Source organism: Alosa pseudoharengus, unplaced genomic scaffold, assembly GCF_046254945.1.
Source record: "Alosa pseudoharengus isolate Yale_2024_CS ecotype anadromous, Long Island Sound unplaced genomic scaffold, YU_APseudo_1.1 YU_APseudo_1.1_scf_10, whole genome shotgun sequence".
Classification (NCBI taxonomy): Eukaryota; Metazoa; Chordata; class Actinopteri; order Clupeiformes; family Clupeidae; genus Alosa; species Alosa pseudoharengus.
Window position 1 is genome coordinate 41,798,707 of NW_027468565.1, and position 18,454 is coordinate 41,817,160.

An 18,454-nucleotide genomic window follows, 5' to 3' on the forward strand; every position below is an offset into this window, starting at 1 on the left:
CTGGTCATAGACTGCTGCGATGGTAGCTGTTATCCACTAATTTTAGCTTCATGGCATGAACTTAGCTTGGCTAGTGAGTGCTAGCATTGTCCAAATGGGCATTAAAGCTGCTAAGCTAGCGAATGCATTACTTACGGGCACTGGTCATAGACTGCTGCCATAGATATATAAACTAGATGTCGCCTTCTGCTTCTCAGCATGCGTCAACACCGCCGCCATCTTGGAACAGGGATCTGAAGCGCTAAACTAGTTCTCCTGTATTGTCAGCGTTACCTATTTAGCGACGTTTAGCCATCCCCAGCGATAGAAAACCTTTTTAGCGATTAGCGACAAATTTGAGAACTTCTCACAATGATGGCAGATCGGCTTCTTTGTTGTTGAAACGTAAGAAAATCACCTTTCTCATGGCTTTGTCATTTATGAATTCAGCTACATCTCGTTTGCCCATGGCACTGACCCATGATTATAAAAGTAACGACTGGCGTAGCCTATGTAGTAGCAGAGGTAAATGTTCTACAGATCTACAGCAACTTCTGGTGAGATTACAACTTACATGAGTAAATGAGACGAGGGGTATGTGGCCTCAACCAGAGCCTGTCTACGAAGAGCCTGTTTACTTTCATTGTATCGAACCTGGTTGCAGTTTACTCATTGTTCCTCTAGGGGCCGCCGCTAGCTAGTGCAGAATGAATGGGAGTCTATGGGGCTAGACGGGTAAAATTTATCTTTATTATTGTCTTAAGCTTAGTTTTCTCTAGACTCAACCATAAATACATGCCTGTCAGTTGGAACAACCAAAAAAACTAGATAATTGCTTGAGATTTTGACGATTTATGGTGATTTTATTTTCGCTAGATCTTTGCCCAGATTGACGCTAATGCATTATAGAGGAGTGGATCACTGAAGCAAGATTGCGTCTCGATTGACGCATTCGTTCCAATGAACAGCAGTAGTCAAGGCGACATCTAGTGTATATATCTATGGACTGCTGCGATGGTAGCCTACTGCTCCAGGCTTAAAAAGCAACCTTTTTGCAAAGTCTGTGGCATTGTTCCAAAAAAAAAAACTGAAGCCATTTGATCCTCAACTCTGGGTTCTTGGGCAAAATGCATTGTTGAAGTTCTATTCGTGCATAGCACATAAGCCCGTTGACATTCAGCCATCCTTGCATAGGAACTGTCACAGAGCTAAACAAATTTTGTGGGCATGGTCTCAACTGGGCAAGCTCATGAATAGTAATGAGCTCTATCAATTACGCGACAAACTGAAGAGCTTTTGCAATTGGCCTAATTTCTCTGCTCATTTCTTTTCAGTGGCTAGAGCTGACAGAGGAAGTAGCTGTTAATTTTCACATTCACGACATAGCACAAACACATATGGACCTAACATATTTAAAACTAGAAATGCAATTCCAAGGAATTACCAATGCATGAAAATGCTAAAGTTGTGATGTAAAATATCATGTATAGTTAAAACAGATAATATAGAGATGGTTACTACGGTGATGCTAGGATAGACATGGTGGTTGCATAGCTTAATAAAAGTTGATAGTTTAAAAGTAGACTGTTTAAAAGCTGAATGTAGATAGTTTAAAAGTTGTTGATAGACAGTAGATAGTTTAAAAGTTGTTGATAGACAGCTAGTTTAATAGATAGTTTAAAAGTAGACCGTTTAAAAGTTGAAGGTAAATAGTTTAAAAGTTGTTGACAGACTGGAAGTTTAATGAATGTTGATATTCAACATGCTAACCTGCTAACCATGTTACTTAGCTAACGTTTTCTAGCAATTTAATGAATGTTGATATTCAAATAGTTTAATGGCTGTGTATAGGTAGATATTTGACGATAACTCAAAGTTGGTATCGCTGTAATGTTTACTAGCAGTTACGGTAATGTTTACTACCATGCTACTTAGCTAATGTTTTATAGCAGTGCTAGCAATGCTAACATGCTAACCATGCTACTTAGCTAACTTAACTAACATTTTCTAGCAGTTTTGCTAAACATGTTAACTATGTTAGCAATGCTAATATGCTAACTATGTTAACCATGTGACTTAGCTAACCAAGCTTATCATTTTAGTAGTTATGCTAACTATGCTAATTAGCATGCTAACATGGTAGCATACTAACTATGTTAACCATGTTACTTAGCTAATCATTTTTAGCAGTTTTGCTAAAAATATTAATTAACATGTTAACTATGTTAACCATGTTACTTAGCTAACCTAGCTAATCATTTTTAGAAGTTTTGGTAAAAATGATAATTAGCATGTTAGCATGCTAACTATGCTAACCATGTTACTTAGCTAATCATTTTTAAGTTATGCTAACTATGTTAACTAGCATGTTAGCATGCTAACTATGCTAACTAACATGCTAACTATGCTACCATGTTACTTAGCTAATCATTTTTAGCAACCATGTTACTTAGCTAACTTAGCTAATCATTTTTAGCAGTTATGCTAACTAACATGTTAGCATGTTAACTATGCTAACCATGTTACTTAGCTAACCTAGCTAATTATAGTGCATGAAAATGCACTGTACTGTTCTTCCTAGGCAACTTATTATTATTATTCCGCTTACCACTTTTTCTAGACGCAATTTCTCTTGAACAGTTTAACTTAGAAACTTCATTCAAACTTTGTAACGTAGGTCTTCAAACAGATCGGGTTGCTATGTCTTTTCAACTTTGAAAATTGTATACTTTTTAAACTATTAAAGAAAAACTTTTTAAAATTCCCCATAGACTTAACATTGCCGATTATGGCATCATAATACGGCCATTAAGCAATTAGAATCCTATGGCAGGTGTTCAGGCCACCTGCAGCCTCAGGCTTTAAGCATAAAATCTGGGTCAATTAAGACTACACATCCTATTCAACTGTTTCCTCTGCCCAAAACTGTTTCAAAATAAAAGTCCTCACTACAATAATCCACTGTTAAACAATGTAACCCATTAAACTACTGAACTTTTTACATTCAACTTTTAAACGGTCTACTTTTAAACTATCATTAAACTATCTATCTATTAAACTAGCTGTCTATCAACAACTTTTAAACTATCTACATTCAACTTTTAAACTATATACATTCACTAGCTGTCTATCAACAACTTTTAACTTGTCATCAACTATGTCAACACTTGTCATCAACTATGACTCCTACCCACTGTAGCTAGTTAGCATGGTTAACAAAGTTAGCATGTTAGCATTGCTAACATTATTAGCATTTTAAGCAAAACTGCTAAAAATGATTAGCTAAGTTAGCTAAGTAACATGGTTAGCATAGTTAGCATGCTAGCATATTAACATGCTAATTAACCTTTTTAGCAAAACTGCTAAAAATGATTAGCTAGGTTAGCTAAGTAAAATGGTTAACATAGTTAGCATGCTAGTTAGCATAGTTAGCAAAACTGCTAAAAGTTAGCTAAGTAACATGGTTAACATAGTTAGCATGCTAACATAATTAGCATGTTAGCATTGCTAGCACTGCTTAAAACATTAGCTAAGAAGCATGGTTGTGGGAATCATGTGTGGATGCAATTCATAACGTAGTTCAAATAACAGTTCGTACTTCTCCTTTGGACAAGCACTTTTGAGTCTTGGAAAACACTTTTCCATTTCCATCTGGATTTTGCAAACAGAGTCAATAAAATGAGCCCTGCATGAGTAATACAAGCAGCTGCAAGTAAGCATGCTAAACTTGACATCCAAACAGTATTCTAACGTTAGCTTTGAGATAAGGCTACTGCTTGATTGCATACTGTAACTTAACTTCGTTTAGTCTCCTCAATGTACTATGTTGTGATAAGACCTTAGCAGAGTTTACTTTAACTTTAATGCAGCGGTTTTGAACAAATTTGCGCAGCATGGTCACGATGCTAAGCGGATTTAATAGCAATGTAGCCCACTGTGTTCTATGCAGTGCTTCAATGTGGCAACAACAATTATCCTTCAACAATCGTGATTTTTTGTTAAATGCACATGCAGAAGAGGAGCAGCGGGCTCGTTACGAGAGAGAGCGGGCAGGGCGAGGAAAGGCTGTGTGAGTAAGTGGCAAGTGCAGCTCAATGAAATTATTTTATCTTATCTTTAATTTAAATAACAGGCCTACAACATAGAACATCAATGTGTGGTGGCCGGTTTTGATTTCGTGGTGCCCAGCCACAGATTAGTCAACGTATGGAAAACACTGAAGGTGTAAAATTAAAAATATTTAGCAGCACACGTTATGCTTGACGAATCGACGCTCATATTTTGCGTCGATGTATTTTTTGCGTCGACGTCATCGATTACGTCGATGCGTTGTCCCAGCCCTAGTGAGAACATGTAAATGTAAACATTGGTCGCACATTTGGTGTACTTCTGTCGCATACTGTGACGTTGGCTGCCCAAAACTCCATTTACCACAGTTTAGAACCAAACGCATAAACGAACACTTTGGCTGGAGTTTTTTTGGATAACCGTTTTACGGTTATCCAAAAAAGTACAAGTAAGGTTCCAACTGCATTATTATTACAAGTACATGCATATGTAATGGATTAGATTAACATGGTTTTCCTCTGTCTCGATAATCCTCACAGCCATTAAGTGGCTCCACGCCAAACAACATGGTGGCAGTGACAGTGACGATGACATCGACCCAGCAGCACTGAGCTTGATTAAAGGGTTTTTTCAAACCTTTATTGAGCAAGGTACGTATTTCAATGAACATGCCACCGTTTTATGAAATTAGCTTATTTGCCATGTGCCCTGGTGTTGTAAGAAAATGCAAAGCATTTTCTTCTCTTTGTGTGCATTACTTAGTTTGACACTGTTAGCCTAGCTTAGCACAAAGATCACCATTGCATTTATGCTGCCCCTAGTGGTCATATGAGTGTAATGTAATGGTCCAATCCAGTAATTTATGAGGTGTTTTTGTTTGTTTGTTTGTTTTTTTATGGGTATAGCGTCACCAGACCTTCTGCGGCAGCTGATGCAGTTCTAGACGGGTTGGGAAATGCCTGCTGTAAGCCTCACTCTGGAGGTGGCACCTTCTTGTGGACGTGCACTTGTTTTGAGTGCTTGCGCATGCCCGCTCATCATAAAACGTTTGTGTCCTTGCAGGCTGATCTAATGACATGTCTTAGATCTGTGGAAAGTGGTTTTGGCCTTGTTTAATTATTATGTAATCTATTTTGGTAACACTTTCTTTTACACTAGTATTTACTGGGTAACAACATGGTAAATAAAACTTAGTATATGTGACCAGGCATGGCAAAACCAGGCACATGTCTCCCCAGAGACATTTTGAGTTGTTAGTTTCAAAGCCATCCAATGATGTCTCACTCATGGAGATCTGATAATATTTGAATAAGTTGTAGCCATTTTAAAGTATACACATCTCAAAGCTACAAGCTGAGAAATCAGGGTTTTCAATTTGACTACTTTCTCCCTCAATCCATGGGAGGGGAACACAATGGTCCTCATTTACATGACATTAAGATCAACCCTCCCCCCTGTCACGGTCACTGATTTGTCAGCCTGCAGTGCTAATGACCCATCGAAACTATCTGTAATGGGTTACAGAACCAGCTAGTAGCAATGGATAAAGTAGTCTAAAACAAACATGAGATCACGTTTGCAAACCATGTTATTTTGAATGAACACCCAGTGCAAGGCACCAAGTTGGCAATGGATTTAGCAGATTTAGCAATGGATAAAATAGTCTAAAACGCGAACTAAACAAACATGAGATCACGTTTGCAAACCCTGTTAATTTGAATGCACACACAATAATGCACCCTGCCATCAGTCAAAACAAGACATTCTCGCATTATTCAAATTAATTGCCCACCGAAACTATCTGTAATAGGTTTTGGCTAGTAGCCTATGGTGCCAATAGATAACGACAGTAGGCCTACGTTAGCTAGTAGCAATAGATAAAGTTTCTAACACATGAACTTTATCCCCGTCAAATGTAACTGTGATAATAGCATCTGATATCTTACTATCTAGTTCCTCTGCTGCCAGACCGAGAGATTCTTCCTCGTAATTATCTTCGGCTAAAGTCAGCTCTAGATTAGGGATGTTCTCCAATGTAATGAAGTCGCCTTCATCGTCAGATTCAGGTCATCTGTAATCCGCTGTGCTTTGTCCATCTCCATTCCAATTGTAAACAAACAGCATGCTGGTTCAGTAAGTAGCCATGAGGTTACTTCTAGCATACAGCTGATTGGCCGACAAAACAAAAGAGCACTAATAGTCACGCCCAATTCAAATGCTGGTTTACTTCCTGAAACTTAACCATTTTCAAAGACAAAATATACACTTTTAAAGCAACCAATGCTGTTATCTGAAACACGGAATTGCTTCTTTAGGACTTCAACTTGCACATTCTGCAAAAAAAAAAAGAAAATAACTAATTTTGAAAAAAAAAAAAAAAAACCTTGAAAGTCGTTTTTCGCGACTTGCGTCTCTGCGACTTGAGCCTTACCCAGGGGGCAAAGGGGGTTTAGGAGACATGGGCTGCTGTAAAAGGTTGTCATATAAAAATGAAATCTATGATGTCTGAGGATCACAACCTGGGTGGACAACCCGGTCAACAAGCTGCTGGAAACTTGCAATTAGGGTCAAAACAATGCTACCTCAAATTCTGCTTTAAGTCCCCGGAATCACCCAATCATGCTAAAAAGGTTTAATTATATCCATGAATCCTGGGCCATATCTCCCTGATACTTTATGCTAGAAAACAAACTGAGCACACCTTTCAAAAGAGTGGAAGATAGACTTTCATCTGATTGTACATGTAACTAGACTGCATTTCCGGTATGAAGGTATATTGGGTGCAAAAGTGGCGAGCACATTTAACTGCAGATTTTGCATGTGCACACTAAAGTCATAAATGTGTAACAGTAAAGTTGAAGTTGTACATATTTTTTTTATATCTTGTTAACACAAAATAGGGGCTAGGGTTCACAAATCCTTTTTACAGGTACACAAATCCTATCCTGTGAGTCACAACTTTCAAGAGTCATGCAGGACACTTTTGCTCCAATCGTTGCAGCGCAGTTGGTGCGAAACACATTTGCACATCCGTGTTTCATAATCTGAGAACATGCACAACATTCGTGCATTTGTAAACCCAAATGTTAACTAATGCATCCGAAGTTGTGCATCTGTGAAATAATTTCTCATTAATAAAATTCTACAGATCGCTTTGATTTTCTTGCACGACTACAAGTCAATTGATACAAGTGCTCGAATCTGCGAGTGACGATACTTTTGCTCCTGGCTAGGCGATATAGTAGGAGCAAAAAGATTTGTATGTGTGCACGTCGAGCGAATCAATCGAGAAAACAAGGCGGCCGGATCTGGATCCTGGATCGCGCTCAGACATTGCCTGCTCATAAAGTAAGTAACCTCAGCATGTTTCCTTATCAATGAAGGACACACGATTTATAGTTTTTCTTTGCACAAAGCGAGGAAAAAATATTTGTTGAGGTGTGTGGTGTTAAGTTTTACGACCTTATTATTATTCATAATGTCTGCACAGCAAACAATTGCTAACTTGCCTAGCACTGTCAGCTGTTCAAAAATTGCAGAACGATTGTGTCAGATTCTGTGTCCTAACGATTTTGGACGGTCAGTGTTATATTTCTGTACTTCTAAACTAGTTATCTAGCGATAGCTAGCTAGCTTGGTCTGGCACTGGAGGATTTAGCAAGCAGGTAACTAAGCTAAACATAGCTGTCATGATAATGTAAACCAACAAACAACATAACTTTCTTCATATTATTATCATGTTACTTACTTTATGAGCAGGCAATGGTAATCTGAGCGCGATCCAGGATCCAGATCCGGCCGCCTTGTTTTCTCGATCGATTCGCTCGACGTGCAGACATACAAATCTTTTTGCTCCTATTATATCGCCTAGCCAGGAGCAAAAGTATTGTCACTCGTAGAAGCAGATTTGAGCACTTGTATCAACTGACTTGTAGTCGTGCAAGAAAATCAAAGCGATCTGTAGAATTTTATTAATGAGAAATTATTTCACAGATGCACAACTTCGGATGCATTAGTTCACATTTGGGTTTACAAATGCACGAATGTTGTGCATGTTCTCAGATTATGAAACACGGATGTGCAAATGTGTTTCGCACCAACTGAGCTGCAACGATTGGAGCAAAAGTGTCGAGTGCATGACTCTTGAAAGTTGTGACTCACAGGATAGGATTTGTGTACCTGTAAAAAGGATTTGTGAACCCGTAGCCCCTATTTTGTGTTAACAAGATATAAAAAAAGATGTACAACTTCAACTTTACTGTTACACATTTATGACTTTAGTGTGCACATGCAAAATCTGCAGTTAAATGTGCTCGCCACTTTTGCACCCAATATACCTTCATATTCCGGCGGGAACTGCGAAAGTGTGCTTGCCCTGGTCCGGTCACCAACGTGAGCAGACAGTGGCATACGCTATGCTGAACCTGGCTTGATCCAAGCATTCTAAAAGTGCCTTTCAGTGTTGGAGCAGTGGTAATACCTCAAAAGCTCTATTCAACTATTGCCTTGCAGGGTGAATGCGGTCCGTTGGATTTTACCTGTGGCCTGCCTTCGAATTTAGCTTCTATGACTAAAATCAAATCAATAAAATAAAACAACAGCAGTGATTGGCTGAAAAAATAAATACTGTCACGCGTCTTGCACCTCTCAAACTGGGCTATCAGGTAACCTAGAGAAAAATTTGAAATTATGAAATATGACTAAGGCATTAAAATGCTGCTTGTTTGTCAGGATACTTTTTCACTGATTTATTTAAAAAATATGAGCTATGAGTGTGAATGTTATATATTCCATCCCCTAATTCTGTTTTACTGGTTTATTTGACAAATAATCTATATGGATTTGCTCTATAAAGACCTTATGTCTGTTTGGGATTGTTTTGAGAGCCTATTGATGTATCTCAGAATAAAGGAATGTCCACAACATTCGTGATGGTTTTTTTTTTGTGTGTGTGAATGTATTTTACTTAACTCATTGAATGTAGCTGGATTCTCATGAACGCATGTCTCTAATAGCCACAATAGGAGTAATTTTAGCAACACCGTATTTTGTGTGGCCCATAACGACCCAGTGGATCATGAAAACGTGCCAAAATTCACATTCCTTGCTTGTTGTTGGTACATTAATCCCATTCAGATTGCCACTTATCTGTGATGTAAGAGTTCAGTATAGGTTTAAGGTCTGGGGCAGGGATATGACATTCTGTGACTTCTTCATTGAGGGCTTGCTTAGCAGCACTGTCCGCTTTCTCATTTCCCCTCAGACCAACATGGCCTGGGACCCAGCAAAAAACTACACTCAAGTTCTGGTTCTTTACACTGCAAAAAATGAAATCTAACCAAGTGTTATTAATCTTATAATAAGATCAAAAAATCTATTTGGTATTGTTTTTAGTATGAAAAGACTTACCTAGTGCCCTCTCGAAAGATCATTTTGACTTAATTTAGGAAGACTTTGACTTATTTTAAGGAGTCTTATCAAGACAAATTTACTTAACGCACTGGCAGACAAATTTGCTTGTTTTTAGGACAAATTTGCTTAACGCACTGGCAGAAAAATTTGCTTGTTTTCAGGATGAGATGTCTTAAAATAAGTCAAACTTTTCTTAAATTAAGTCAAATGATTTCAAGAGAAAGCGCTAGGTAAGTCTCTTTATACTGAAAACAATACAAATTAGTTTTCTAAAAAGACTAATAATCTTGGTTAGATTTTATTAGATAAGCAGTTTTTTGCAGTGTAGACGTTCTAGTTGATCAAGCTCAGCTTTGGTTGTACTTTTTGCGTGACATTAAAGCCTACTGGAAAGATTTTTAATTGCAATTTAATTGAATGCAATTTACTTTTACGATTAAAAAAAATTAATTTATCCCTCTCACCCATAGTTTTCTATTTATTTACAAATGTACATAGGCCTACTGTAATTACATTTATACATAGTTATTCTACTGATCTTCATACTATTCATCCTGCACATAGACTTATTCTTACTACTCTTATAATGTTGTTTCTGCACTACAATGACACTGTTTCCACACTGCACATAGCTGTATGTTATGTACATATCTGTTATATATTTGTCATATTGAATATCCATATTTATTCTGTTTTATTATATTCTGTTAATACACTGCATATATCTATATTATTATTTCTACTATTATAATGTTACTGCTACATCTACATACATTATTCTACTTATTGTATGAGATAACTGCTAATACACTGCACATATTTATATTTAATTCATATTACTCTAAACCACCTTCTGTAAATCAACTGTATACTACTGTCTACATTACACTATAGTTATTGACCTGTCTCTGTATATTTCATCACCTTTCTATACTTTGTATCACATTGCATGCATACTGTAGCTACATGAATCACAGCTAAGATCTTTGGTTACTATGAAGGCCAGTCGTTCTAAATGGATGGTTGCTATGGCCAAAGGCCAGTTCTATCTCTGCCGTTGTCAAGCGGGCATATCCTAGAATTCTGATTAACCTTATCTTATTTGAAACATCTCGCCTACTTCCATACAGTGGGTCCCATTAAGAAGTGGCCACCTCATTTGCGCTTACCGTGATGATTCACGCAGCAACATTATTAAATTAATCTGTCACCATATGTCTATGCCTACATTTGCAAAGAGAACATTTTAATTTGATTCACAATGAAATGTTACATTTAATGTACATGTTGACAATGAGTAGGCTAGTTTTGGTTGTTGTTGGTGGTGTTAGGCTACTGCATCCCTTAGTTATGCCTACCATGCAAAATTGTTCCCTCGCAATTGGAAGCAAAGATTCTAGAGCTCTGTTCTAGAATCTTTGATTGGAAGCTCCTGTAGACGCATTTCAAAATAGATTATCAGGGTCTGGATTGTCCAGGCTAATTTCAAAACACTGCGACTGAAATCAAATATCCTTGATTACTAGCTCCGCTTTAACCCTCTCTGGTGAAATGCCACAAAAAGCAATGCCCACTCAGGAGATAGTTAACTAATTAACATGCATAGAAAAGTAGGCTACTAAATAAATCATAACCGTGATGTCAATTTTCACCGCTATACTGACTATCATACTAGCTATCAAATAGTGGAAAATAAAGACAAAAGTTTGGTGGCAGACTTAGCTAGCAGTCTAAAAACAAAGTAAACATATGCTAACATTCAGTCCCTCGTTGGCATTCATTAAACTCTTCATTCAAGTAGCCTACAACTGGTAGGCTACGTAATTAAAAGGTTCACGTCTAACTTACTTGGTTCATCAACGCACACCTTCACAAACTGTATTCCGTCGTAGGCTACTGATATTGCAGTCATGAACAGCCACAATGCAAACTCATTACCCCAGAAATAAAACAACGTGCCTTCTCACGTTGGTCCTCTGTGAAATGTAATACAACAGTGCCACCTAGTGTCTTGCATTAACATTAAAAGTGTGAAATGGCCGCTGCCTACCCAGAATGCATTGCAAGTCTTTAAATGCCACAAAACTTCTTAATATTACATAATCTTCCGTAAATATATTAATTTGCATACTTTTGTACATGTAAAAATTAGAATAATACTCTCCCATCAACTTTTGTACTTGTCAAATTTAGAATAATACTCTCATATCATAACAATTAAGCAAATTAGATTTGAAAACCATAATAGTGTACTGCAGAGTACTGCTGGTATATATAGCACTCTCTAAATATCTGTAAGTCCATACTATCCCATGGCATGATATTGAATTGAAGTGCGTGGCAACGTTGAGATGAATCTGTGCATAGTCCAGCAATATGTAAATGAGGGTGAAGCAGGCACAAGTGGGCTTGAATGTCATGGCATAGATAAAAGGGTTTGTCAATTGACTTACCATTTTATTTAATCTTTTTTTTTTTCAGATCTTGTGCATCCTCACATTGGAGTCCCGAGTTCATGTACAAAGTTTGGTTTCAATATGTGACAGCGTTCCTGAAATAATACATAACTTCCTGTTTTGCAGCAACGCCGCCGATTTCGTTTGGCTGTGACGGGCAAACGCTTCTGAAAATCAAAAATCCTTTCAGTAACTTTTGTGAGGCTTGGTCCAAGGATCATGTACGTCAAGTTTCGTGAAGTTCGGACGAAATTTGTGACCTGTGAAACTTTAGTTTCGCTTTCTATTCAATCCAATATGGCGGAAGAATGACAAGGGTCAGTGACGTCATTTTCAATTTCCACACTACACCGATTCCGGCCGGACGTTCCAGAGTTGGATCGGTAGTGATATCTCAAAAGGTCTAGGAGCAGGAGCTGGCCCAAAATCATGATTGTGATGTAATGATGTAATCTGAAATCTACTGCCCTGATCAGGGGCGTATCAAGCTTTTTTAAAGTGTGGGGGTTCTGGGACAGGGAAGTGAAATAATCCCGGCCAAATTATAAATAACTCCCTACATTTTCTTAACATATTTTATGCAAATAAAACCATGCACTTACAGTAATAGCCTACCGTTAAACATGAATAGGCCTACACAAGATAGATAGATAGATAGAAAGATACTTTATTGATCCCCAAGGGGAATTTCAAGAATGAGGAAGAACAAAGGCAAACTACACATCACATCACAAGAAAGATCAACACAATGGGGCTCAATAAACGTGAATTGCTTTCACTTCAACTTCAGTTATTTTACGATAATGGATAGTAGCCTAGGCCTATGGCTAACCTCTTGTTAGCTGGTTTGTTTGATTGACCTTGTCTAACATTCTCCATTGACATTATGCAGGATTACAATTACTGAGAGTACAGTAATCAGACAGTGATTTTTGGTTTACTAATTTAGCATAATGCAGTAACAAGTAGCACTTCAATTCTACCTCAAATCTGCTGACTGCAGAAGTTCACTATGCAGACAGAAGCAGCAGCACAGGTATCGTAGCTTTGAACACTATGCAGACTGAAGCAGCAGCACAGGTATCGTAGCTTTGAACACTATGCAGACTGAAGCAGCAGCACAGGTATCGTAGCTTTGAACACTATGCAGACTGAAGCAACAGCACAGGTATCGTAGCTTTGAAAGACGCACACTTAGAATTTGATCAGACCGGCTCTGGTTCCCTCTTCACTGACGCTAACTAAATGTGATGTGATTGGCTGGATGACCGTTTAATCAAATAAACAGACCTATTTGTGTCTCTCTGTGTGTGCGTTACGAGATATAGTTCCAACTCTTACGGGAGCGTTTATTTACATATTTTACTTTCATTTTAATCTGACAAAATGTGGGGGGGATAAAATCGTGTTTTAGCAAAAGTGTGTACGTTATAACACCCATAACCCTGGCCCTGATTGAAAAAAAACAATGCAACTGATCTCAGCTGGTATCCTGTCTATCATGGAGTGGAATGGACATTTCTAAGTGACCCCAAACTTTTGAACATCATAAAAGATCATACTTTTTAAAAATATATGTTTTTATTACAATTAAGTGTTTATGATGACACATGCCTGTAAGTTGTCTTTATGAACCTGCAATAAGGCTGAAATTCAGTAAACTAAACTAAACTTACCATACAGTATTTCATATGCTTGAAACAGCAGTTAGCATGTGTGATGCCTTTTACCATTGCCATGACCCTCATCATGCAACCCTTCATTGCTCCTGTATGGGCTCCAATTACATATGGCAATGAATCTGCTGTTTTATAGACAAGGCATTTGTATAATTCTATCGCAAGTCTTTTCATCACATACCAGTACAAAATAAGTGTGAATCCACGGGCCTTGTAAGTTGTAAATCCTAAATTGGAGATGGGCTGTGTGTTTCATTCCCCTAAGATGCCCCTGCCTCTCTTTCTGGCAGAACACAATGTTTTCTGCCTGAGCTCCTAAAGTCCGCTGTGGGGTGTGATGGGGCAATGACTGAGGGAAGGAGAGTAATGACGAACGCAGACGCACGCACATTTTTCATGCTCATACACTTATTTAGTGACGCCAGTCGTCACAGTGTCATTGAGTGAAGTCTCAGTGTCAGTAGCCCAAACAAACGAGATCCACCAGACAGTAAAGATGATACAAGGTATGCTTTCTTGGAACTGTAATTGATTTGGAATAATGATTTGGAATGAACTTGGATTTTTTCTGGAAAGAAATGATTCCAGCATAAAATCCTTCTTCTGTTTGTGGTGTGTTTTCCCCCCAGGATCAGCGCTGTGCTTTGTGTTGCTTTCCCTGGGAGTGGACATGCAGGGGGACGCTGTGCCCATCTGTGCCCCTGGGCATGCCGGCTGCCACAGCCTCTCTCTGGCTGACCTGTTCGACAGGGTGGTCCAGCACTCGGCCAGGATCCACAGACTCTCCAGTGACCTACACACAGATTTTGTGAGTCTCTCTCTCTTCCTCTCTCTTTCTCTCCATCTCTCTCTCTCTCTCTCAGTCACTCACTCTCACTGTCTATTTCCGTTTGTTTATGTCTGAGGACAATGGCAATGAGATTGTACTGCTGATTTTGAATATACTGTAGTTTAGGTGACCTCACAGGCATGTCTTTTGATTTTTTTTTAAACAGGAACAATACTTCCCTTTGAGTAAAAATTTGATTGGTGAAAGAAAATGCCACACTTCAGGCATACAAACTCCCAATGGCAAGGACATTGCACAGAGCCTTACAGTGAGTATTTCGTAAGTTGCCAGGTGTGTGTGTGTGTGTCTGTGTGTATGAACTTGTTTGACTCACTTGATAACTCTGCATGCTTTGCACCCCAATGGCTTAAACTGAGGGATTTGGACTGTCCGTGCAGAGAGAGGAGTTGACCGAGGTGATTCTGAGGCTCCTGGCGGCCTGGGGAGATCCCCTGTCCTACCTACACCACATCATGGCCCCCCAGCAGGACTTCAACACGCACAGCGCCAGCAAAGCCCTGCAGATGAGTGACATGGTCCAGCAGCTCAGGAGCGGAGTGCAGAGAGTGGGCCGAGAGGGTGAGAGCCCCATTCACACAGCTGCTTTACACTGTTAGACTTAGCTGTAAATTCCCAGTTATTTTACACTAAATACCCAGTAAATTACCATGTCATTAATAAGCAGTATCTTACTGTGGAGTGCAGAGAGTGGGCCGAGAGGGTGAGAGCCCCATTCACACAGCTGCTTTACATCATGTGTTTGGCCGTATATTATAGTCACTACTTTCAGAGTTGTTTTGCATCATATGAAAGGGGGTACATTTTAGTCATTACTTTTTTTAGACCAGCAGGTGAAACTATTTTAAAATACTGCTCTTAGTTAGGACTCTATTTTATATTTTAAAATACTGCTCTTAGTCAGGACTCTATATTTTAAAAAACTGCTCTTAGTCAGGACTCTATATGTTAAAACACTGCTCTTAGTCAGGACTCTATATTTTAAAACACTGCTCTTAGTCAGGACTCTATATTTTAAAACACTGCTCTTAGTCAGGACTCTATATGTACGAATGACGAGATGAACATGTGTGAAACAGAAATGGGCATTTTCTCCATCTCTCTCTCTCCATCTCTCTCTCTCTCCATCTCTCTCTCTCCATCTCTCTCTCTCTCTCCATCTCTCTCTCTCTCTCCATCTCTCTCTCTCTCTTCTCTTTCCCCTTCCTCTCCTCCTCAGATGCAGCACTTGGGCATGATCAGTAACTCTCTGAGCAGAGGTGCTGGACCCCCCCTCACCTGAGACATTCATTAGCAGTGACCATGACCTGCTTTACTGCCTACAGAGACACAGACAAGGTGCAGAGCTACCTCAAGATCCTCAGGTGTACCATCCTTTCTGAGCAGGCGTGCTAGCTCTCTCAGATACTCTCATGGGAGATTACAGATATCATTCTATTTATTCAAGATGATGACGACGGATTTACAATGTATATCATGCTATGTGCTTTTTTTATTTTGACTGTTATAGTTTCATATCACATTGTATTTGGATGGTCCCCGTGGACTCTAAAGATTATCTTTTAAAAAATATCTAAACTATCTGTTTGTGGCCAGGGTTTGTTTAAAGTGGTATTCTGTGAACAGTCACAAAGACTTGAATTTCAACAAAATAAATAACATGATGAGGAAGCGTCTGTAAAGTCTCTGTAGGTGTGCTATCCAATTGAAGTGTTATCCCATTCTGATGTGGACATAATGAGAGATCATGGCAATATCCCAATGCCATGCATGTGTTTGTCATTATCCACACTTGAACTTTAACATATGAAACTTCTATTTATTATTTACAAAAACATATTGAGACATTTTAATGGGCAGCCTTTTCACAGAAATATCTTGTTTTAACTAACAATTCAAGGCTGTGTCATAGTATATGTACAGTTGCTTTACCAAGGCTGTGTCATAACCCTAACCCATAGTATATGTACAGTTGTTCTTTTAAAATAAAATCTCTTATTGTTCAGTGTTTAGTCCTTCAATATTCTCTTCACTGTTTGTTTTGTTTGTTTAATTGTATGCACAGATGTAACATAAATGTACGTACTAGCTTACTTATTTATAACGTCAGTTGATGCTTGCTGGGGAAATTCAAAATACTAGCATCTATACCGACAATATCATTAGGAACTAAATCATTCAACTCCGATAACTAGCCTACAGCAGTAACAGTGCAATACATAACACAAGTAATTTTTTTTTTTTTTTTTCAAAGCTATTTTTGATTGACTGAACACAGCAGACACTGAAATTGAGTTGGTGACTCGTTGATAAGGGAATAAATGTGTCCTCGTTCACTTCCTGGTATTTCATTCATCTTTAGACCCTTGCTCAGCTGACTCAGTGTCCTTTTGTGTGTGTGTGTGTGTTAGTGTATGTGTGTGTGTGTGTTTGTGTGTGTGTGTTAGTGTATGTGTGTGTGTGTGTGTGTGTGTGTGTGTTAGTGTATGTGTATGTGTGTGTTTGTGTTAGTGTATGTGTGCGTGTGTGTTTGTGTTTGTGTTAGAGTATGTGTTTGTGTGCGTGTGTCTGTCTGTGTGTGTGTTTGTGTTAGTGTGTGTGTGTGTGTGCGTGTGTCTGTCTGTGTGTGTGTGTGTGTTAGTGTATGTGTTTGTGTGCGTGTGTCTGTCTGTGTGTGTGTGTGTGTTTGTGTTAGTGTATGTGTGTGTGTGTGCGTGTGTCTGTCTGTGTGTGTGTGTTTGTGTTAGTGTATGTGTGTGCGTGTGTCTGTCTGTGTGTGTGTGTGTGTTAGTATATGTGTTTGTGTGCATGTGTCTGTATGTGTGTGTGTGACAGTGTGTCTGACGTTAGTGAAAAGGTCAAATCAGGCTGCGTCCTCTCGTCTGCTCTCTCTGTGAGTGGGGTTAGTGGGGGCAAGCTGCTGGGGATCTCTGGCTTGTGCGGAGGAGGGCTTGTCTGTTGCTAGTTGTCTGAGGTGGTGGTGCTGATGCACAGGAGATTTGGGAGGGCTGCAGTGATCCATGCCCCCCTGCCCAGCCTCAAGCAGGGCCTCCTCTGCCTCCTCTGTGCCCCTAAACAGCAGCTCCTCCATGGAGGCGCGCACATACAGACTCTCCCTCTCTTTGGAATTCCTCCATTTCATCCGACGATTCTGGAACCAGATTTTCACCTGAACACAAAATAAGGTTTCATTTTTATCTTTAAGCATTCAATATGCAATAAGTGGTTTCATGCAAGGTTCTGCGTCAGGAAGATGATCTATTTAAGATTGAATGTCATGTTCCTTTTCTGAAGATGGTTATACAAATGTTTAATGACGAGGTTTACACTTTTCTTGTCAAATAGATTGTTTTGTAAATGTTGTTAATCTGTATGCAATTATGCTACCACAAATATAGAGGACTCTACAGCAGGGGTGTCACTAGGAGTGCAAAACATCTGGGGCTTTAGCCCTGCAGATAGAGTCTTTATTTTTACGGGGGACCATGAAATTTAGAAAATTAGGCTGTTAAAGATGCAATTTCAACGTAGTTTGAGAAGGAAAGGAAGGCCAATCGTTGGGGTCCTCATTGTCATGTATTTTAATAACAAATAAAGCTAATATTCCCTCACTAGACCTAGGCCTACTGAGTATATTTACTTTACAGATGTGTGCATAGGCTATTAGAATAGATGTAGAACAGGTAGAACATTCCCTATTGTAATTTCTTAGCTTCAATACAATGTATATCTGCATTAAGCCTACTCAATGTATATCTGCATTAAGCTACTGTAGGCTTTGTAGGCCATGAAGAGAGAAAAAAAATCATCATTTAACAGAGACCTCACACCCACAACCTCACACCCACGACCACACACCCAGACCACACCCACGACCACAATTGCGATTGATTTACCACAGCGGGGGGAAGAATAGAACACTGATGTTGAATTTGCAACAAATTATTCAGACTCTATACCAGTGGTTCTCAACCTTTTTTTGAACAAACGCCCCCGACCACATCATGATTGTC

At 38.9% G+C, this 18,454-nt stretch overlaps 1 pseudogene; it reads left to right on the plus strand.

Annotated features, from left to right (window-relative positions):
• Window positions 1–14,264: 14,264 nt before the first annotated feature.
• On the plus strand, window positions 14,265–15,836 carry LOC143141715 (prolactin-like; annotated as a pseudogene).
• The last annotated feature ends 2,618 nt before the right edge of the window (window positions 15,837–18,454 follow it).